Raw genomic sequence first — 24,012 nt, 5'->3', positions numbered from 1 at the left:
TCAAACAGAGGAATATTTTATTTCTATCTAAGTTGAAGATTTCCCTGATCTAAAGAAGCAAATTGAAGATAATATAGTCAGATGGGTGGATCAACCTATGATGTCACTCAAGCTGCAACCCAATCCCTAGAGGAATTAGAAACAATTGTACTTGTTTACGAATCTAATCTTTACAAGAAACGGAATTCAGCTCTAGAAGCAAATCAAAGCCCACCTATCCTTTTTACCAATCCCCAAACCTCCCCTAGTCATCTCAAAAGGCTTGCAGATATTGTATTAAAAAAAAATCTGAATTTAAGAAACAAAAGTCCTTCTTGGAGGAACTTGCATTTTCCCCGTGCCTTTGAGATGTAAATGTTCTACTTGGTTTTCCCTTGGAACTCTTAATTATGTCGTATCTTTGAAGTGCAAACTTCAAGGAGGTCATTCGTATCAGAAGCGGGGGAAGAAAGGAAATTTACTTAGAATCTAGGCAAATGAAAAATCTTAAAACTCCACAAATGTTAGTAAAAAATTTAGGCTGTCTGAACAGATAAACTTATGCCATCAGCCAGAAACACTATTTGGATCAAATTGTTCTTTTATAAGCTAGTGAGTTTTGCGTTATCTTACCCATCTCACAGCTAAAATTTTAAAACAAAAGTTATAAGATTTGTTTTCATCTGTCTATATGTTTATGTATGTCTATGTATGTACATTATAGATGTGTGATATTTTTCTACCTGCAGACAATATTGCCAACATTAATCTGTAAAAGAACTCTATGTAATTGGCTTAAAGAAAAATAAGTGCCTATATGAATTAAGTATTTCTAGACTCTCAGAAATATTGAAAGTAACCCAAATGTGTTTTCAAGTTCACACGATCTAGGATAAGTCTTTAGTGTCTACTAAAAAAAATGCACAATCTAAAAGTTGATAATTATGTTTTGTTTAGGGGACATACTGAGGACGTAAGCCTGGGAGACAGCCTCTCAGATAGCTCTGAGGGACTGTTCCAAAGAGGTAAGGGAGAAGTCAGGATATATAGGAGTTCAAACAAACAAACAAAAAACAGGTAGTAGAACATCAAAAGATTACCGCTAATTAAACAAAAGCAGACTTCTCAAGTTAAAGAATTTAGTGCTTTTCTATGTATTAGAAGATGCAAGAGTCTAGGGTCAATGAAATTGTTCCTTTGATATGCACCTTAACTATCTACTGCCAGTGTCCTGTTTTTCTCCATCCTGAAGACCTTCACGGAGCACCATCAGGGGTGGCTGCAGTGACTGATGGCTTCATGGCCACAGTATCCTTTGTTTACTGATAAGGTGGGCTGACTTTCTCTGCCCACATTAATAAATAAAATCTAGTTTGTTGATTTAATTTTAGAAGTCATGCCTTTAGAGTCATCAGCATTACATATAAAACTTTTATTCTACCTAGGTTTACTAAAATAAGCTCGTGTTATCTCTGTCACAGAATTTGTCAGCAAGAAAGATAACTTAAGAACATGGTTACCTGTTCAAAGTCTAATGAAATTTTCATGAGTAATCTAAACGTAACGGTTATTAACAAGTAAATTAAATAGATGTAAGTGAGATATAAGTTTATAAATAAACTTTTCAACAATAATTGTACTTTATGGTATGTGTACTTAAAAATAATTTCCAAAATCTTTTTGGTTACTTGAAACTTTATAGTCATACTGAGATAACTTGATTGATGGGTATTCATTGAATATCTAGATCATTTTCAAATAATATAAAAAATTAAAAACATTACTGTGCATAGGTTTGTATACTTTTGACTTCCTTTTACAGAGAAACTAAAGCTTTTTCGTTCTATTAGTAAACAAGTTTTTGTGCCACATTGAAAATCTTACTATGAGGAAGAATATACTTCTGTAAGCAGATAGGGCAAGAATCCCCCCGAGGAAAAGAACCAGTTATAGTTTTTGACATAAGAGAAGCCACTTTTGGCCTAAGTCATTTTGTGATTTAAGCCTGGCCGCAATGCTTGCCCTTGAACGGATCTCAGTAATAACGATATTAAGGGAACAGAAGAACACAGACAGTGAGTCTTTTTTTTGAAAATAGACAATTCTTAAAGGTTACACTCCATTTAGAGGGTTCAGTACTGGCTCTCTTCCCCATGTTGTACAATACATCCTTGTAGCCTATCTTACATCCAATAGTTTGAACCTCCCACTCCCCACCCGTATGTTGCTCCCCTTCCCTCTCCCCACCAGTAACCACTAGTCTGTTCGCTGTATCTGCACCACAACCTTCTTTAAAAAGAGAAATTCGGGGCCTTCGCTGGTGGCGCAGTGGTTGAGAGTCTGCCTGCCGATGCAGGCGACACAAGTTCGAGCCCCGGTCCGGGAGGATCCCACATGCCGCGGAGCGGCTGGGCCCGTGAGCCATGGCCACTGGGCCTGCGCGTCCGGAGCCTGTAGTCCACAGCGGGAGAGGCCACAGCAGTGAGAGACCTGCGTACCACAAAAAAAAAAAAAAAGGCGGGGGGGAGAGAAATTTGTCATAAAACCACGCTCCATATGAAGGACTAATAATGCCGTTTAGCCTGTGCTGCCCTCACACGGTGACAGCAGTATTTGCACAGGAAACACAAAATGCCAACCACTTCCTGCCTCTCACTAGGTCTCCACATTTTCTTCTTGCCCTGAAATTCCAAGAATCAGAACAAATTCTCCTGTTTTACAAAGTTATTTTTCCTTTATTCCTGAGAGTGAATCTGATTTTCTTAAGAAATGTCCTGATGCATAAGTGGTTTTTGTTCAATGACAGTCATAGGCGTAGTACGTAAACCTGAAAATTTCAGTCTCACTCCTTTCTATATTTTTTATTATGTATGCCTTTCGAAATACAAAAAAAAAGGTAAAATAATATCACGATCCAATATTCCTTTAGAAATTAGAAATCAAAATATAGTATATAAGCCATCCTAATGTGTGTGAAGTGCGATTTCATTGTGGTTTTGATTTGCGTTTCTCTAAGGATTAATAATTTGAGCAAATATTCATGTGCTCATTGGCCATTTTGTATATCTTTCTCGGAGAAATGTACATTCACATTCATTGTTCATTTTTTAATTGGATAGTTGGGGGTTTTGTCGCTGAGTTGTAAGAATTGTTTATATATTATAGATACCAGAACTTTATTAGAAAACAGTATATAAATACTGACTCCCAAACTTTATTAAAATCTATTACACAAGGGGGCGCTAGATTAACATATAATAGGTTGACTCGCGCAAGAACCAACATTTAAATTAGCTTTAGAATATAATTTAACCTAAAATAAATTTTAGCTATTGCTTTCCACAGCTGAGAATTGTCAGTATTCACCAATTGAAGAGTTTTTTCACATTCCACGTGGGAATTAATCTCTTTTTACACCTGACATTTCAAAAGTTTCTTTGAATGAATCCTCCCAGCACATGCACACACACACACACACACACACACACACAAATGCCTGGCAAATCAACACACACACCTCTCACTTGATCTGAAATAGCAATGAGGTCTTATCCTATTAAGCATTTTTATTACCCATGTAATGCGTTATATAAGCAATTAGAAGCAGTTGTCAAAATAAATTAAGTAAACTCTACTGGTGATGCAGCATGTCTGTCCTTAAAAAGGTTATTCATTTACATGCATTCTTAGTTTAAAACTTTAAGGGAATTACGTGTTGTCATTAATCATAGTTCATTCTGGTAAACTTGTTCCTCCAAACTTTACACTTCCCCACCTCGCAAAGTTATTCATAGGAACCATCAGGCCAAATCAGCAAAATTTTCAGGAGTGGTAAGCAATATCCAGAAACATTCATGTCCTCATTTCCAATTTGCCCCGTAAATGTCCATAGTATAAAAATTTGAATTTATGTAGAGGAAAACTCAGCAAGCTGTAATTAAAGTTTAAGGGAAAAAATGCTCACAATTTTAAATCTCATTCTACGGACTGGGTATTAAATTAATAACTTTGTATAGATAATCCTAAATTTTATTGTCTCTCCCTATCCCCATCACACTACACTAAGTTAAAAACAGTGTAAGTTCTTGGTATAGATGGGTGTGGATTTAAATCCCAGACTCTGAGCCTCAGTTTTCTCATCTCTAAAACAGGACCAATATTCTCAACGTATCTGGTATACCATGATGGTATTTTAAATAAGATAATGTTTGTACATCATGCTGGTCAAATAATATCTACAAGCGTCAGATATTCTTCCTCTTTCCTTTCTTTTCCTTCCTTCCTTCTTCTCTCTTCTCCTTCCTCCCTTCCTAAGTTCTCTGATTTTAAAAGGTGTCAGGCTTCAAACAGTGGTAAGGTTTATACAATATGCTGCTCTTACCGCCATGTTTAATATTTGGTTGTTTTTCTCTGTCAGCTTCTCCTTGCCCCCCTCCCAAACCACGCCATTCCCCACACCCGTGTACAAAAATGCTCGTGGGGAGCTCCTTAGGGGCTGTACTCCAAGCACTTTGCAGAGCACAACACCTGGTGCAGACTAAGTGAATCGACTCTACTGTTGCAAAGGTCCTCTTTTCCTATTATGGTTCATTTCAGCTATACTGAGGATTCAGTGATACACTATACCAATTGTCTTAGACAGAGTTTTTAGTGGTAGGCAACAGAATCCACTCCACTAGTGAAGAGGTTTTTTTCAGGGATAGAGAAAACTCCCAGAATTGTTGGGATGACTGCAGAAATGGGCTGAACTTCAGAAGCTGCTGGCTCTTCCACAATAGAAGCTGTTGAATCTGAAAGCCACTGCTGCTGACAGCAATATGCCACTGGTGCAATGATCTCTATTGGCGAAAAGGACGCCCCAAACTCTTCTTTTCCCTCCACATAACTCAGAGGGAGAGCCTCTTTGAATGTTGCAACCTGAGTTACACCTGGAACTCTACCTTTAAGAGAGACGGCGGAATGTAACTGTTAGTTTTACACACAGGAAGGCACAATAGAATTGATGTTGGGGAGGATTTTAAATGAGTCAATCCAGAGAATCTCTACATTCTTTGCTTTCTATTTGGTTTATTTTCATATAATTATTAGAGCTTTTAAATACATTATTGGAAAAGGAAATGAAGAAAACAGTAGTAAAGATCAATAAAACTAAAAGCTGATTCTTTGAGATAATAAACAAAATTTATAAACCTTTAGCCAGACTCATCAAGAAAAAAAGGGAGAAGACTCAAATCAATAGAATTAGAAATGAAAAAGGAGATGTTAAAACAGACACCGTAGAAATACAAAAGGTTGTAAGAGACTACTACAAGCAACTATATGCCAATAAAATGACAACCTGGAAGAAATGGACAAATTCTTAGAAAAGTGCAACCTTCCAAGACTGAACCAGGAAGAAGTAGAAAATATGAACAGACCAATCAGAAGCACTGAAATTGAAACTGTGATTAAAAGTCTTCCAACAAACAAAAGCCCAGGACCAGATGGCTTCACAGGAAAATTCTATCAAACATTTAGAGAAGAGTTAACACCTATCCTTCTCAAATGCTTCCAAAAAATTACAGAGGGAAGAACACTCCCAAACTCATTCCATAAAGCCAGCATCACCCTGATACCAAAACCAGACAAAGATATCCCCAAAAAAGAAAATTATAGACCAATACCACTGATGAACATAGAGGCAAAAATCCTCACCAAAATACTAGCAAACAGAATCCAACAACACATTAAAAGGATCATAAACCATGGTCAAGCGGCATTTATCACTTGCAAGGATTCTTCAATATACGTGAGGATTCTTCAATATATGCAAATCAATCAATGTAATAAACCATATTAACAAACTGAAGGATAAAAACCATATGATCATCTCAATAGATGCAGAAAAGCTTTTGACAAAATTCAACACCCATTTATGATAAAAACTCTCCAGAAAGTGGGCATAGAGGGAACCTACCTCAACATAATAAAGGTCATATATGACAAAACCACAGCAAATATTATTCTCAATGGTGAAAAACTGAAAACATTTCCTCTAAGATCAGGAGCAAGACAAGGGTGCCCACTCTCACCACTATTTTTCAACATAGTTTTGGAAGTCCTAGCCACGGCAATCAGAGAAGAAAAAGAAATAAAAGGAATACAAATTGGAAAAGAAGTAAAACTGTCACTGTTTGCAGATGACATTATACTATATGTAGAAAATCCTAAAGATGCCACCAGAACACTACTAGTGCTAGTCAATGAATTTAGTAAAGTCGCAGGATACCAAATTGATACACAGATATCTCTAGCATTCCTATACACTAAAAATGAAAAATCAGAAAGAGAAATTAAGAAAACCATCTCATTTACCATTGCAACAAAAAGAATAAAATACCTAAGGATAAAGCCAGCTATAAAGGTAAAAGACCTGTATGCAGAAAACTATAAGACACTGATGAAAGAAATCAAAGACAACACAAACAGATGGAGAGATATACCATGCTCCTGGATTGGAAGAATCAATATTGTGAAAATGACTATACTATCCAAAGCAATCTACAGGTTCAATGCAATCCCTATCAAATTACCAATGGCATTTTTCACAGAATTAGAACAAAAAATTGCACAATTTGTATGGTAACACAAAAGACCCCGAGTAGCCAAAGCAGTCTTTTTTTTTTTATGGCTTTCTTTTCTTTTCTTTTTAACATCTTTATTGGAGTATAATTGCTTTACAATGGTGTGTTAGTTTCTGATTTATAACAGAGTGAATCAGTTATACATACACATATATCCCCACATCTCTTCCCTCTTGTGTGGATCATCTTTACTATCATTAGTCTGAATTCTTTTTCAGGTAGACTGCCTATTTCCTCTTCATTTGTTAGGTCTGGTGGGTTTTTACCTTGCTCCTTCATCTGCTGTGTGTTTCTCTGTCTTCTCATTTTGCTTAACTTACTGTGTTTGGGGTCTCCCTTTCACAGACTGCAGGTTCGTAGTTCCCGTTGTTTTTGGTGTCTGCCCTGAGTGGGTAAGGTTGGTTCAGTGGGTTGTGTAGGCTTCCTGGTGGTTGAGACTAGTGACTGTGTGCTGGTGGATGAGGCTGGATCTTGGTTTTCTGCTGGGCAGGTCCAAGTTGGTGATGTATTTTGGGGTGTCTGTGTCCTTATTATGATTTTAGGCAGCCTCTCTGCTAATGGGTGGGGCTGTATTCCTGTCTTGCTAGTTGTTTGGCATAGGGTGTCCAGCACTGTATCTTGATGGTTGTTGAGTGGAACTGGGTCTTGGCGTTGAGATGGAGATCTCTGGGAGATTTTCACCATTTGATATTATGTGGAGCTGGGAGGTCTCTTGTGGACCAATGTCCTGAGCTTGACTCTCCCACCTCAGAGGCACAGCCCTGACACCTGGCTGGAGCACCAATAGCCTGTCATCCACACACCTCAGAATAAAAGGAAGGAAAAAAAAAGAAAGAAAGAAAGAAAGAAGAAGATAAAATAAAGTTATTAAAATAAAAAATAATTATTAAAAAAATATTTTAAGCAATTAAAAAAAAGGAAAGAAAGAAAGAAGAGAGCCACCAAACCAAAAAACAAATCCACCACTGATAACAAGCACTAAAAACTATACTAAAAAAATAAATAAATAAACCGGACATACAGAACCCTAGGACAAATGGTAAAAGCAAAGCTACACAGGCAAAATCACACACAGAAGCATACACATGCACATTCACAAAAAGAGAAAAAGGGAAAAAATATATATATATATCATTGGTCCCAAAGTCCACCTCCTCAAGTTGGGATGATTTGTTCTCTATTCATGTATTCCACAGATGCAGGGTACATCAAGTTGATTGTGGAGCTTTAATCTGCTGCTTCTGATGCTGCTGGGAGAGATTTCCCTTTCTCTTTTTTGTTTGCACAGCTCCTGGTGTTCAGCTTTGGATTTGGCCCCGCCTCTGCGTATAGGTCACCTGAGGGCGTCTGTTCTTCGCTCAGACTGGACAGGGTTAAAGAAGCAGCTCATTCGGGGGCTCTGGCTCACTCCAGGGGGAGGGAGGGGTACGGAGTGTGGGGCGAGCCTGTGGCGGCAGAGGCCAGCGTGACATTGCACCAGCTGAGGCATGCCGTGTGTTCTCCTGGGGAAGCTGTCCCTGGATCATGGGACCCTGGCAGTGGCGGGCTGCACAGGCTCCCGGGAGGAGAGGTGTGGATAGTGACCTGTGTTTGCACACAGGCTTCTTGGTGGCTGCAGCAGCAGCCTTAGTGCCTCATGCCCGCCTCTGGGGTCCGCGCTGATAGCCACGGCTTGCGCCCGTCTCTGGAGCTCCTTTAAGCAGCGCACTTAATCCCCTCTCCTCGCGCACCAGGAAACAAAGAGGCAAGAAAAAGTCTCTTACCTCTTCGCAGCTCCAGACTTTTTCCCAGCCTCCCTCCCGGCTAGCTGCACACTAGCCCCCTTCGGGCTGTGTTCACGCAGCCAACCCCAGTCCTCTCCCTAGGGTATGACCTCCAAAGCCCGAGTCCCAGCTCCCAGCCTCCACCCTTCCCAGCGGGTGAGCAGACAAGCCTCTCGGGCTGGTGAATGCTGCTCAGCTCTGATCCTCTGTGCGGGAATCTCTCAGCTTTGCCCTCCGCACCCCTGTTGCTGCACTCTCCTCCATGGCTCCAAAGCTTCCCCCCTCCGCCACCTGCAGTCTCTGCCCACAAAGGGCCTTCCTAGTGTGTGGAAACCTTTCCTCCTTCACAGCTACCTCCCACTGGTTCAAAACAAACTTGAGAAAGAAAAATGGAGCTGAAGGAATCAGGCTCCTGGACTTCAGACTAAACTACAAAGCTACAGTAATCAAGAGAGTGTGGTACTGGCACAAAAACAGAAATATAGATCAATGGATCAGGATAGGAAGCCCAGAGCTAAACCCACACACCTATGGTCACCTTATCTTTGACAAAGGAGGCAAGAATATATGATGGAGAAAAGGCAGCCTCATCAATAAGTGGTGCCGGGAAAACTGGACAGCTACATATAAAAGAATGAAATTAGAACACTCCCTAACACCGTACACAAAACTAAACTCAAAATGGATTAAAGACCTAAATGTAAGATGGATATTATAAAACTCTTAGAAGAAAGCATAGGCAGAACAGTCTTTGATATAAATTGCAGCAAGATTCTTTTTGACCCACCTCCTAGAGTAATGAAAATAAAAACAAAAATTAATAAATGGGAGCTAATGACACTTAAAAGCCTTTGCACAGCAAAGGAAACCGTAAAAAAAGATGAAAAGACAACCCTCCGAATGGGAGAAAACATTTGCAAATAAAGCAATTGACAAAGGATTACTCTCCAAAATATACAAGCAGCTCATGCAGCTCAATATCAAAAAAAGAAACAACCCAATTAAAAAATGGGCAGAAGACCTAAATAGACATTTCTCCAAAGAAGATATACAGATTGCCAACAAACACATGAAAGGATGCTCAACATCACTAATCATTAGAGAAATACAAATCAAAACTACAATGAGGTATCACCTCACACCAGTCAGAATGGCCTTCATCAAAAAATTTACAAACAATAAATGCTGGCGAGGGTGTGGAGAAAAGGATCCCTCTTGCACTGTTGGTGGGAATGTAAATAGATACAGCTACTATGGATAACAATATGGAGGTTCCTTAAAAAACTACAAATAGAACTACGATATGACCCAGCAATACCACTACTGGACATATACCCTGAGAAAACCATAATTCAAAAAGAGTCACATACCACAATGTTCATTGCATCACTGTTTACAATAGCCAGGACATGGAACCAACCTAAGTGTCCATCGACAGATGAATGGATAAAGATGATGTGGCACATATATACAATGAAATAATACTCAGCCATAAAAAGAAACAAAACTGAGTTATTTAGTGAGGTGGATGGGCCTAGAGTTTGTCATACAGAGTGAAGTAAGTCAGAAAGAGAAAAACAAATATATGTTAACACATATATATGGAATCTAGAAAAATGGTACTGGTGAACCTATTTGCAGGACAGGAAAAGAGATGCAGATGTAGAGAAAGGACTTGTGGACACGGGGGGGTAGGGGAGGGTGGGACAAATTGAGAGAGTAGCATTGACATATATACACTACCATGTGTAAAGTAGATAGTTAGTGGGAACCTGCTGTGTAGCATGATGACCTACAGGGGTGGGACGGGGGCAGGAGATGGGAGGGAGGCTCAAGAGGGAAGGGATATATGTACACATATAGCTGATTCACTTTGTTGTACGGCAGAAACTAACACAACATCGTAAAGCAATTATACTTCAATTAAAAAAAAAGTAATTGGAGACAGAATTGAAACAACCATTAAAAATAAGCAAATAAATACTTTATTAAACACAAGTACATGTTCTTCTAACGTGACTGGTGAGGAAGATGGCAAATGCAGAGATTCAGTAATGTGACACTATTTTTAGGACTGCCTATTTTAAAACTGTGTGTCTAGAATATTTTTGAAAGTAACCAAACTCAGTAATATCATATTATCTATTTTTCTAAACAAGACTCTATATCATACCTAGATAGATTAAATACCGAATTTTAAACACCACGGAAGAGATTGGTCAGTGGATTATTGTTTTCAATAATATTTTTTTCCAGAGGTATTTGTTTAACCCCTGAAAAAGCTGGAAAGCTGTAGTCTCTAATACCTTGGATTTTTAAATTCACCCGAAATTTCTTTTTATCTTAGAATAATTCCAAATATACTATAAGCAAGAATATCATCAAATGAAGGATCGCTACAGTTTTCTCATTGGGATGATTATTGAACAATTTTCCAATTTCAGCTTAGACTCTACTGGGCCCATTATGTCCGTCTATGGCCTTTTACAAGCTATGAAAGACATTCCAAAATGAGAAAGATTGTCAGCATAACCAAGAAGAAAATTAGAGTAAATGTGGGTTCCTTTTGATATGTTAAATAATTTCCATATCTTTACCTTCCAGATCTGACTTGTGCTCTATAATTTCCATTATAATATCACAAAATGGAAGTAATATTAGGTTTGCAGAGCACAGTGAGCTTGAAAGTTATTAAAATGGCTCAAATTTCTACTCCTGAAACCCTTCACAATACACTTTCTTTCTTCCTTTTAAACAAAACAAATGTTAGCGTGCCTTTAAAATGCCTCAAAGGATAGTGCTAGACTCTTTATATGCATTACTTATTCAACTCTGATTTGAAAGTTGCAAGTAGTTCCAAACAATGACAACAGAGAAAACAGTTTTGACAAAATCAGAGATAATAATTATTAATTCAATCATTTAAATCAGAACAATGAATAGTTGTTTCACTGAACAAAAGAAATACTTGATTTAAAACTCATCCATCTGGACAGCTACATGTAAAAGAATGAAATTAGAATGCTCCCTGACACCAAACACAAAAATAAACTCAAAATGGATTAAAGACCTAAATGTAAGGCCAGACACCATCAAACTCTTAGAGGAAAACATAGGCAAAACGCTCTATGATATAAATCACAACAAGATCCTTTTTGACCCACCTCCTAGAGAAATGGAAATAAAAACAAAAATAAACAAATGGGACCTAACGAAACTTAAAAGCTTTTGCACAGCAAAGGAAACCATAAACATGACGAAAAGACAACGCACAGAATGGGAGAAAATATTTGCAAACGAAGTAACTGACAAAGGATTAATCTCCAAAATTTACAAGCAGCTCATGTAGCTCGATATCAAAAAAATAAACAACCCAATCCAAAAATGGGCAGAAGACCTAAATAGACATTTCTCCAAAGAAGATATACGGATTACCAACAAACATATGAAAGAATGCTCAACATCACTAATCATAAGAGAAATGCGAACCAAAACTTCAATGAAGTATCACCTCACACTGGTCAGAATGGCCATCATCAAAAACTTTACAAACAATAAATGCTGGCGAGGGTGTGGAGAAACGGGAGCCCTTTTGTGCTGTTAGGGGGAATGTAAATTGATACAGCCACTATGGAGAACAGTATGGAGGGTCCTTAAAAAACTACAAATAGAACTACCATATGACACAGCAATCCCACTACTGGGTATATACCCTGAGAAAACCATAATTCAAAAAGAGACTTGTACCACAATGTTCATTGCAGCTCTATTTACAATAGCCAGGACATGGAAGCAACCTAAGTGTCCATCAACAGATGAATGGATAAAGAAGATGGGGCACATATATACAGTGGAATATTACTCAGCCATAAAAAGAACGAAACTGAGTTATTTGTAGTGAGGTGGATGGACCTAGAGACTGTCATACAGAGTGAAGTAAGTCAGAAAGAGAAAAACAAGTATGCTAACACATATATATGGAATCTAAAAAAAAAAAAAAAAGGTCATGAAGAACCTAGGGGCAAGATGGGAATAAAGATGCAGACCTACTAGAAAATGGACTTGAGGATATGGGGAGGGGGAAGGGTAAGTGGGGACAAGGTGAGAGAGTGGCATGGACATGTATACACTACCAAACGTAAAATAGATAGCTAGTGGGAAGCAGCTGCATAGCACAGGGAGATCAGCTCGGTGCTTTGTGACCACCTAGAGGGGTGGGATAAGGAGGGTGGGAGGGAGGGAGATGAAAGAGGGAAGAGATATGGGGACATATGTATATGTATAACTGATTCACTTTGTTATAAAGCAGAAACTAACACACCATTGTAAAGCCATTATAGTCCAATAAAGATGTTAAAAAAAAGAAAAAACTCATCCATTTCCACTCAGGCGGCTTGTCAGTCTTTCAAATTTCCTAAAATGCTTTCATTGCCTGAAAACTGTGAAAATAGAGGGACATTAAAAAATTAGAATTGCAAAAACTAAATAAATAAATAAATAGCTCATCCATTTCCATATTCAGGTTGTAGTGGGATGGAATGAACAATTTATTTATTTTTCTCTGTATTCATCAGGTTCCCAGGATGAAACACAGGCACTCAAACTGAATCATTTGACGACAGTTAAGTAAAGGGACATTTTACAAAGATGTGGGCAGAGATTAAGGAAACCAAGGTGAAGACAGCAAAACTCAGAGTCTGGTAAGTGCATGTGGGCGTGGAGAGCTATATCAACTCTGGGCTTAAAGAGGCGGGAGAGGGTATGGTTAACACAATCTGGATAAGGCAGCTCTGTGGAGAGGGCTACATGATAGGAACTGACCTCTTCAGTAGAGAAATGCACACAGTCTGGTGTGGCCTGTCGAGGACATGGCTGGTAGAATAAACACTCTATTCACCCTTTTCCAATACTTCAGTGGCCTGCTGCCACCGCCCGTTGGCTGAACTTAACTAGAGACAGCCACAAAGAAGTCATTAATTATGAACACAGTCCTAGGGCACAGTGTCAGAGCAGAGAGTGGATCATGGGGCAAAAGGAAGACATGGGTGTGGTCTTTATTTTGTGCCTGCGTGGCAATTCTTCACAGACACTATTTAATTTATTCCTCACCAAACCAAGCAAAGTAAAGATTTTTCTCAGTTTGCAGATGAGAAAACTGAGGCTCAAATCTATTACTGTAATTTACCATATCCAATAATGTAAGTCACTGCAATAATAGTTTGGAGGAAAAATGTCTAAGTACACGCAGAAAAAAAGCACTAGAAAAAATTTAGTTTCCATTGATGATAAAATGTTTGAGCAATATTTACATAGAAGGAATTTCTTAATCTAGTATAGGGGATATATATATTTAATTCTACAGTAAATATCATACCTGATGGTGTAAATGTAGAAACAGTTCTTTAAAACCAAGAACAAATCAAGAATGTCTACTATATTGCTTATATTTTATATTTTAATGCAAGTCCAAGCTACCACTGGAAGTCTTAGCTATTGCAGGAAGAAAAATATATTTAAAACATAACAATTCAAAAAGAAAAAGTCTGCAAAATAAAATACATAAGAATTGAAAAAAAAGAACAAAAAGAATCAATCAAACAAAACACTAAAAGATGGGATAATGAAGAGGTAGCATAACTGAGTGGTGAAAGAACACAGGCTATTAAGTACAACAGATCTGGTCTTGAACCACAGCTTCCCTGCTCTCAAATCACATGACCTTGGCTGAGTGACAACATCACAGATCCTCATGTGGTAAATATGTGTATTGGTATATGAGTATAGTCATTATGGTTGTCTACTTAGAAAACCCAAGAAAATCTACAGACAAATTATGAGATCTAAACAGAGAGTTCAGCAAGATTGTTGGATATAAGCTCAATATACAAAAATCAATTGCATTTTTATATGCTAGCAACAGATAGTTAGAAAATGTAATTTTAAGACATGAGGAATCTAGAAACAAACATAATAAAATATGTGCTTGACTTGGAGAAAATTATAAACTTTACTGAAGGGTATTAAAGAAGACCAAAATAAGTAGAGCGATGTATATATTTAGGAAATCAAAATATAATACTTCTTTCAGATTAATCTTTAAATTTAATATAATTCCTATAAAAAAGCCCACAAGATTTGGTAGAACTTGAAAGTTTACCCTAAAATCTACCTGGAGAAACAAAGGGTCAAGAATATTAAAAACAATATTAGATAGGATCAAGACATATGCTACCAGATAAAGACACTACAAAACTGTAATAACTAAGATAATGTGACAAGGAAAGACAAATAGAAGAGAAGAGATAGCCCAGAAGCAGATCTATACACATTTGGTTAATGTTTATGTGACAGAGGTGGCAATACTGATCAGCAGAGTTCAAGAGTGCTAAAACAATTGGTTATCCATATGAAAAATACAAAATCAGATTCCTACATTACACCACATACAGAAATCATCTCTAGGTGTGTGAAAGACTTACATTAAAAAATAAAACTTTAGGGACTTCCCTGGTGGCACAGTGGTTAAGAATCTTCCCTCCATTGCAGGACACACAGGTTCGATCCCTGGTCCAGGAAGATCCCATATGCCGCAGAGCAACTAAGCCCATGTGCCACAACTACTGAGCCTGCCGCAGAGCAACTAAGAGCCTGCGAGCCACAACTGCTGAGCCCGTGTGCCACAAATACGGAAGTCCACATGCCTAGAGCCCATGCTCCACAACAAGAGAAGCCACCGCAGTGAGAAGCCCACACACCGCAACGAAGAGTAGCCCCCGCTAACTGCAACTAGAGAAAGCCTGCATGCAGCAATGAAAACCAAACACAGCCAAATAAATAAATTTATTAAAAAATAAAACAAAATAAAACTCTAGACATTTTATAAGAAAATGTCTTCATGGCTTTGTGTAAGAAAGGTTTTCTTAAATGACACACAAAATGTAAATACCTTAAACAAAAGGATGATAAATTTGTCAGCATCAAAATTAGTGATGCTTGCAAATGATACAACCGACGAGGGCTTAATTTCCAAAATATACAAACAGTTCATACAACTCAATAACAAAATACCCAATCAAAAAATAGACAGAAGACCAAAATAGACATTTCTCCAAAGAAGACATTCAGATGGCCAATAGGCACATGAAAAGATGTTCAACATCACTAATTATCAGAGAAATACAAATCAAAACTACAGTGAGGTATCACCTCAAAAAGTCTACAAATAATAAATGCTGGAAAAGATGTGAAGAAAAGGGAACTCCCTTACACTGTTGTTGGGAATGTGAATTGGTGCAGCCACTATGGAAAACAGTATGGAGGTTTCTTTAAAAACTAAAAATAGAGCTACCATATGATCCAGCAATCTAACTCCTGGACATATATCCAGAGAAAACTCTAATTTGAAAACATACACGCACCCCAATGTTCATAGCAGCACTATTGACAATAGCCAAGACATGGAATCAACCTAAATGTCTATCGACAGATGAACGGGTAAAGAAGATGTACATATATACAATGGAATACAACTCAGCCATAAAAAAGAATGAAATAATGCCATTTGCAGCAACATGGATAGACCCAGAGATTATCATACTAAGTAAGTCAGACAGAGAAAGATGAATATATCACTTATATGTGGAATCTAAAAAATGGTACAAATGTTTTTAGCTATGAAACAGAAACAGACTCACAGACATAGAAAACAAACTTACGGTTACCAAAGGGGAAAGGAGGGGAGGGATAACTTATGAATTTTGTTTTAAAAAATAGGGGTATTAACAACAGTACCCGTATCATGTGGCATGAACCCACTCCATGCCATCCCACAGGGAAGGTGCTTAGCAAACTCTCTGGCCTCTGGCAAATCTGCTTTCTGTGGCTCAACCACATTGATCTTTCAAAATGCCTGATGCTTTCTCCAACCATAGGACTTATGTACATGCTAATGCCATGTACTTTACTTCACAGCACTCATCTGATTGGGTAGTTATGCATTTACATGAGCAGTAGTTTGATTAATTTCCATCCCATCACTAGGCTGTTAAGTTCCACGAAATCAGAGTCAGTATTATTCTGGCTCAGAATCATATCCACAGGACCTAGTATATTTCCTGGCTCCTTCAGTACACTCTGGTTGAAAAGTGAATGCGTATGCACTTAATAAATATTAACTACCGATATTTTATTATTCTGTAACTTGACCAAGACCGTACAGCTAGTAAGTAAATGAGTTGGAATTCAAAGCCATCTGAAGGAGTGTAGAAGTCCTTACCCCTAGGTTGACCCTATATAGCTTAGGTCTCCTGAAGAAGTGTCAGCTGGGTCACCACACATTATAGGAGCATGAACAAGGGACATCTAAGCCATTGGTTTTCTAAACCATTGGTGATTTTGCTCCATATGGAACACTTGACAATGTCTAGAGACATTTTTGATTGTCATGACTGAGGGAGGAGGTATGTTCCCAGCATCTAGTGGACAGGGCAGGGATGCTGGTAAACATCCCACAATGCAAGAGACAGGCCCCACAGCAAAGAATCACCTGGCCCTAATGTCAGTGGTGCTGAGGCTAAGAAACCATGGTCTAGGCCACCCTAAGATGCATCTTGGAATTAGGACCATATTTTAATCACCCCTGGAGGGGAAGAATCTTGCAGAGCAACCTCTTTTTTCCTGTCACCGTAGATCTGAGTAATTAGGCTCCTCCTTAGTGAAGTCTCAGAATTCTGGGTGTTCATCTAAGCTGCTTTCAAGTGGCCAGCACTTTGGAGGTTTACCCATTAACTCTGAAATCCTAAAGAGCTCTGCTTTTTCTTTCTTTCCTTTTTTAAACTCTGATTTTTCTTCTTGGACCATTTACAGGACTCTGGGTGAAACCTAATTCTTTCCATTAACTTTCAGGTTTTAGTTTCAGTGGGTTTTTTTTTTCTTCTGTTTTCAACATTAAGAAATACTTCTTAGTCATGGAAAGATGAGAATAAAATATTTTAAGGAGCTTTGTACAGTACGGGGTCTCTAAGGGAATAATAACTGTGCCTTTCACAGTTGTACTCCCATTCCTTTCTGTTGCCTCAGTATACAGTGTGTATTTTTATTTCACTCCAAACTGAGAGTTGTTTTCTCTTCCACCCACAATGGTGCTGACTGCTAATGGGCTTATTAACTAAGGCGGCTTGCATCATTGCCACCCGGAGCCGTTAGCATGTGCTGTGAGTCAGGGATGCAGAGAATGGCTCCTGGAGAAGGAAAGGAAGAAGATCCAAATTGAAACATCAACATCACAACGACCTCAGGGGTACTGTTCTGGATTCCACAGTCTAACTAACTGGAGATATTTTGGTATTACAGAGCGACAGGAAGTAGATTTAGCTCCTAACAAGAGAGACGTTAATAACCTGAGATATATGACAAGGGACTAGAAATGTCTTGGCTTAATAAAATATTCCCTGATTGCAAAAATTCTGCTGCAAATGGTCTGCGTGACATTTACCCTGAGAACAAATGAAGATGGACTTTTTATTAATGAAGATGAGTACCAATAATATCCAAAACTTCCTCCCCTCTCCTCCACTATTTAGGAGCTCAGCAAATTACTTAATCTCTTTAAGCCTCAGAGTCCTCATTTTTTAAATGGGGCTGATGATAGTACATATTCCACTAGATTATTATAAGGATTAAATGAGGTAATGAGTGTAAATAGGCAGATTACCATGCCTAATACATATAATAACTATTATTACCATTGGTATTACCAATCCCAGTTAGTTCTGCACATTCTTCCTACCCCTAGAAAAATCTGAAAGATAATCATTAAGACTGAATATAAAATATAATTAAATAATGTGGAATTTTTTTATTTTCTGAAAACTTTCCTAGAGCATATTTTATTACCTGAGGTAAAGGAAACTGCTTCTCTACCAAATGTATTTTGAAACAAGACAGGAAGACAACCCACTGATTGGAATTAATGTGCTGTCTCTCCTTTCGCTAATTTGACTGTCTTGTCGTTTGATAGGTTATAAACCCTTCAGCATTAGGATAATCTGAAACTCTCAGAGTAAAATCTAGAACAAACTGCAGATATGAGGACATCAATAGTTGGTTGTGTTTGTGTTCGCAGAAAAGAGGGAAACGCTATCTGACCATATTATCTCTAATTTTAAATTTACAGATTCATGCGTCATACACATGAACATACTAGGTGTTGTGTTGTTAGTGTCCCCAGGGAAGGAAAGGCGTTTTTGCTCATCTTTGTGTTTCTGGAACCTAATTTTACACCTACCAGATAGAAGTTTCTTGTTACTTGTTGCGAGAACAAAATAAATAGTTTCTAAATGTTAAATGCTCATGACAAGTCTCACATGACCTGTGTGAACTATTAAATCAAAACCTCATGAAAACACCGTAGCCTGAGTTTTAAAGCAAAGACTTAATATGTTGTTTAGTATCTCTGGTTTTATCACACACAAAAAATTTAAGTCGAAATGGGGTAGAATGAAACCAAATATTCTACTTATAAAGTATGTCTAATGGTCTGAATGGGACTAAGGACAGTGTGTTGTCATGGTGACAGGATGTGGGGTTGTTAAGCCCAAAGACAGTGACAGTATATAAAAGGAGATTATTTGGAGAAATATTCAATTATTCTTTTCTTATTCAAAGGTCCTAACAACCACCATCCAAGGATGATGACAATGTGGCAAAGTAGCCAGGGATTTAAATTAGAGGCTGTGCACTATGAACTCCAATGTAACAACTGAAGAGGACTGAGACATTCACACAATAGGCACTTAATGAGTGCCCCTGTGTGCCAGGCACTTTGAGGCTTGGGACTAAATAGCTAGGGTTCTCTGTTAATGTAGACTTACTGGTATTGGTAAGGGGATGTCTAAGTCCATTTGGGCTGCAGACTGGGAGGCTTAAAAATAAGAGAAGTTTATTGCTCACAGTTTTGGAGGCTGGAAACCCAAGATCAAGGTTCTAGCATGGTAGGGTGAAGGTCCTTTTGCAGACTGCAGGTTTCTCATTGTACCTTCATATGGCAGAAGAATGGGCAAAGGATCCCTCTGGAGTCTCTTTCATCCCATTAATGAGAGCTCCACCTTCATGACCTAATTACCTCTCAAAGGCCTCACCTCCTAAGAGCATCACCTTAGGGGTCAAGATATCAACATATAAATTTGGGGGGTACACAAACATTCAGATCATATAGCAGGGGGTAATGTTAGAAAGTTACCTGGTTTCTTTGAACCTCAGTTTCCTTATTCGTTATATCATTATACACACAGAGAATATTGTCAGAATCCATTCAGGTCCCTATCAGACTCCCTTTGTCCCTGGAATCCAGTCGTCTTCAGAGGCTACGCCATTCATTTGGCATGTGTTACCTGTGGCCTTGAACATTATAAGAATCACATCATAATCATGAAATAACACGGGCTGCATGAAGTAGCTCTAGTACATAGCTTGTTTAATTCTTATAACCAAAAAGCTAAATATACAGATATGAGGGAGGAGGAAGATGGGAGGACTCACAAAATAGAGGGCTAGTCATATGGAAGTACAATGAAGAAGGCAGGGGAGGTAAAGCAGGAAGGTGAAAGGAATGAATTCAAAAATGGCAGCGGCTGATTTAAAGGAATGAGGTAGAGAAGAATCACTCTCCAACACAGCCTAGCTTTGTATTTATGCCTTCTGTCCATTTTGTGTTCTACCTTTCTTTCTCTTCTTTCTTCTCACTGTATTTTTCTTTAATAAGTTTTTTAGTTAAAAATAATTGTCAATTTACAGAAAAGTTGCAAAGATAGTACAGAGAGTTCCCATACACCTGTATTAGCCTGCTAAGGCTGCCACAACAAGATACCACAGACTGGGTGGCATAAACAACATTTATTTTCTCACAGTTCTGTAGGCTAGAAGTCCAAGATCAAGGTGCCATCAGACTTGGTTTCTGGTGAGGTCTCTCTTCCTGGTTTGTAGACAGCCGCCTTCTCATTGTATGTTCCATGGTATTTTTGTGTTCACCGAGAGAGAGAGAGAGAGAGAGAGAGAGAGAGAAAGAGAGAAGAGATCTGGTGTTTCTTCCTCTTCTAACAAGGACACCAGTTCCATCAGATTAGGGTACCACATTTATGACCTCATTTCACCTTAATGGTCTCCCTAAAGACCCTATCTCCAAATGCAGTCACATTGGGGGTTAGGGCTTCAATGTAAGACTTGAGGGTAGAAGACACAATTCATAATCCACAGTAATTCTTCTCACCAAATTTCCTACTTTTCTTATCCAAAGACTACAGTTCACTGACCCGTGACCCCTCTTTTGGACAGCTGGACAAAGAAAGCATAGGAGAAAAACCTACACCCTCCCTTTTAAGGAAATCTTTAAGAAGATTTCCTTTTGGTTGAGCAGTTATGTGCCCAGCTTAAAATCACGATTTTCTTATTAAAGGAAAGGGGAGAGTAAATCTTGTTAGGTAGCCAATGCCTGCCACAATGTCTAATATATTTTGGTGTTTGGTGACTCCTAGTTCCTCTGAAAGCAAGAATGCGTCTGGACCACATGTGTACAGCTGAATTTAAAAACCATTATTTGTAAGAGGAAAGTGAGGGTAGGCAAAAAATTCAAAGATGGTTGAGTTCAGGATAGGCAAAACTAGGAGGTTCATTATCTCCATGAGGACATAATAATAGGTTGGAAGCAAATAATGTGAAAATTTTCATTTTAAGAGGTTTATGGGGCCCAGGTTCTTGGGGCCAGGCAATTAAAGATGGGGGATGTAATGAAAATTGTTGGACATTACTGAGAGCAGTACATATAAATGCTTCATTATCTGGTTTGCATTAAATGCTGGGACAAGTTTTATATGCTCTGCATTCAAATTCAGTAAGACAGACACTTGATCCCAGAGGAATCTGAATCCAAGGAATTGCTTCTCTGTAATACTTTATTAGCTGTTGAAGTCTGAGACAAAGCCCTCCACTCCTAATTCAATGTCAATTATTCTCCTTAAGTTATCAAAATGGCAGAAGGATAGTTTGCTTTCCCAGTGGCATTAAAAACCTCTTTCTGCTCATTAGGAATCTGCCTTTGTTTCAAGAAGGAGAGATTCTACATCTTGATGTGGGAAGCTCATGGCTCTGGATGGAAGAAAAGGCATCACTGAATAACAAAATATTTCATAAATTTAAATTTAGAAGTATAACCTTCTGAGTAATTTTTTTCCTAGAAATCATGAAGCTCTTGATTGCTGTAAAACAATTTGAGAGCAGTCAGAGCAGAGTAGATTTACCTAAGCACCATTAAATATGCTCATTTTATTTCCTTTCTGTCCTTTATGCTCTACTTACTATAAACATCTTTAAATTATTCATTACATTTCAGGGAAATCACTCAAAAGGACTGTCTTTGGATTACCACTCATACTAAACTAAGTGGTCCCTCATCTCCCAACTTTGTTTACTGACCATTCAGAAGCCCCTACCACATCCAGAGGCCTCCCTCTCTACCACATGCCTCACCACCAATTTCGACAACTTTCATACCCATGTTGAAATTTTACCACTCAGTTTTCTCAGCTTCTGGACTTTATCATTAAACTGAGAGTAGTCACAAAGCCAAAGAAATTAATAAAATTAATAAATTAGAAAGCAAACAGAAAAGTAAAATTAATAAATAGAATCAGAGTTTTTTCTTCCAAAAAGACAATGAAAAAGAAAAAAGATAGCTAAGATTAACCAAGGAAAAGAGATAAAACAAAAAAGGAAAAACTATCAATGAGAAAGACAGTAAAACCACAAATAAGGATACATTTGAAAGGTCATAATAAAGTATCATGTGCAGCTTTTTGCCAACAAATTTGAAGATCTAGGTGAAATCGCTGATTTTCTAGAAAAATAAATTTTAAAAACTGATTCAAGAATAAATAGAAAACTAGAATAGACTAATAGTCACTGAAAAAAAATTTTAACTTATCAAAGACCTATTTTTAAAAAATGTGTCCTACTCAAAGAACAGATGGCTCCTGTGTTATTTAAATTTTTGCTGAACATGCAAAGATGGAAACCTTTCCAGTTCATTTTGGAAAACTAGCATGTCTCTTATACTAAATCCGATATAGATAGACAGCACAAGAAGTAAAACATAGATCACTTTCATTTACGAATATGGCACTTTCTTAAACAAGTTTTGGAGAGAATCTCTGTGCCAAACAACCCCAGATTTCTTCCTCTTCCCTCATAAATCCTCTGTTCCCATGCTGGGGTATGATGAAAGGTTAAAAGAAGAGCAGAAAGTGGAATTTGGAACTTCAGGAAAGACAAAGGCAGATGGTAAAATGTAGTTTAAATAAATTCTGAGGTGTTTGCAAATGACTTGCAAATTATCACAGCCAAGCTTTCAAATTTAAAGTGTTTTGTGATTGATTAGCTCACAAAGCAAATACTGATGATTAGCAGTTCATCTAGATTCTAGAGGTTGCAACCTGAGAGACCCAGGTCCTTCAGGAACAAATGCTCTCTACTTTAGCTCATGCGCCATTTGCATGTGATGGATTTCTATGTCTGAGTCCCAATCTTGGGATCAGCACATCACAATAGTCAAGTCAGTGACCATTCCTTAACTTTACCCAAGACAACCTATTTTTTCTGGATCATGTTCAAAAAAAGTGATCCAAGGAGGAGTGGATAGCAATACGAACCCAGAAGTATTTCTTAATAGTTGGCTCAAAAGTGAAATTGTGAAATTCAGGTGGGAAAGCATTAGAAATCAGACACACACACACACACACACACACACACACACACACACACACACACACATACACACACACACACTCTCCAACTCATGCCATGGCTAAGATGTCCTGAACAGAAGACACTGTTAGAAGCCCACTAGGTTGCTACAACAACCCCTCCCATACCACATGCTCTCTTGTAATATAACCTGGTCATTCCCCCATCAAAAAGTGGAGTCTAGGGACTTCCCTTATGTTGCAGTCATTAAGAATCCACCTGCCATTGCAGGGGACACGGGTTCAATCCATGGTCCAGGAAGATCCCACATGCCACAGAGCAACTAAGACCATGCACCACAACTATTGACCCCGTGCTCTAGAGCCTGCAAGGCACACCTACTGAGTCCACGTGCCACAACTACTGAAACCCACGAGCCTAGAGCCCATGTTCTGAAACAAGAGAAACCACTGCACTGAGAAGCCCGCACACCGCAATGAAGGGTAGGCCCCGCTCGCCGCAACTAGAGAAATCCCACATGCAGAAACGAAGACCCAATGCAGCCAAAAATAAATAAATTAAATAAATAAATTAAATTAATTTTTTTTAAAAAGTGGAGTCTATTTACCCTCCCCTTAAATCCGAGCTAACCCCATGACTTATTTCTTTGTAAATTTTTTATTTTTAAATAATTTTTATTTGTAGAAGAGTTGCAAACATAATATGATGGGGTCCTGTGTACCCTTCACCCAGCTTCCCATAACGTTAACATCTTGCATAACCAGGATACATTTCTGTGATATATTTTGATCAATGTAATTCAGTGGTTTGTGTGTAACTTCTTAGACTAGGTTTGGAATGCTCTTTCTCAGAGCCCAATGTCCACTCGATAAAAAACCAGGCAGCCATGTGAG

This window comes from Globicephala melas, chromosome 14, assembly GCF_963455315.2.
Source record: "Globicephala melas chromosome 14, mGloMel1.2, whole genome shotgun sequence".
Classification (NCBI taxonomy): domain Eukaryota; kingdom Metazoa; phylum Chordata; class Mammalia; order Artiodactyla; family Delphinidae; genus Globicephala; species Globicephala melas.
This window is presented reverse-complemented; position numbering follows the sequence as displayed.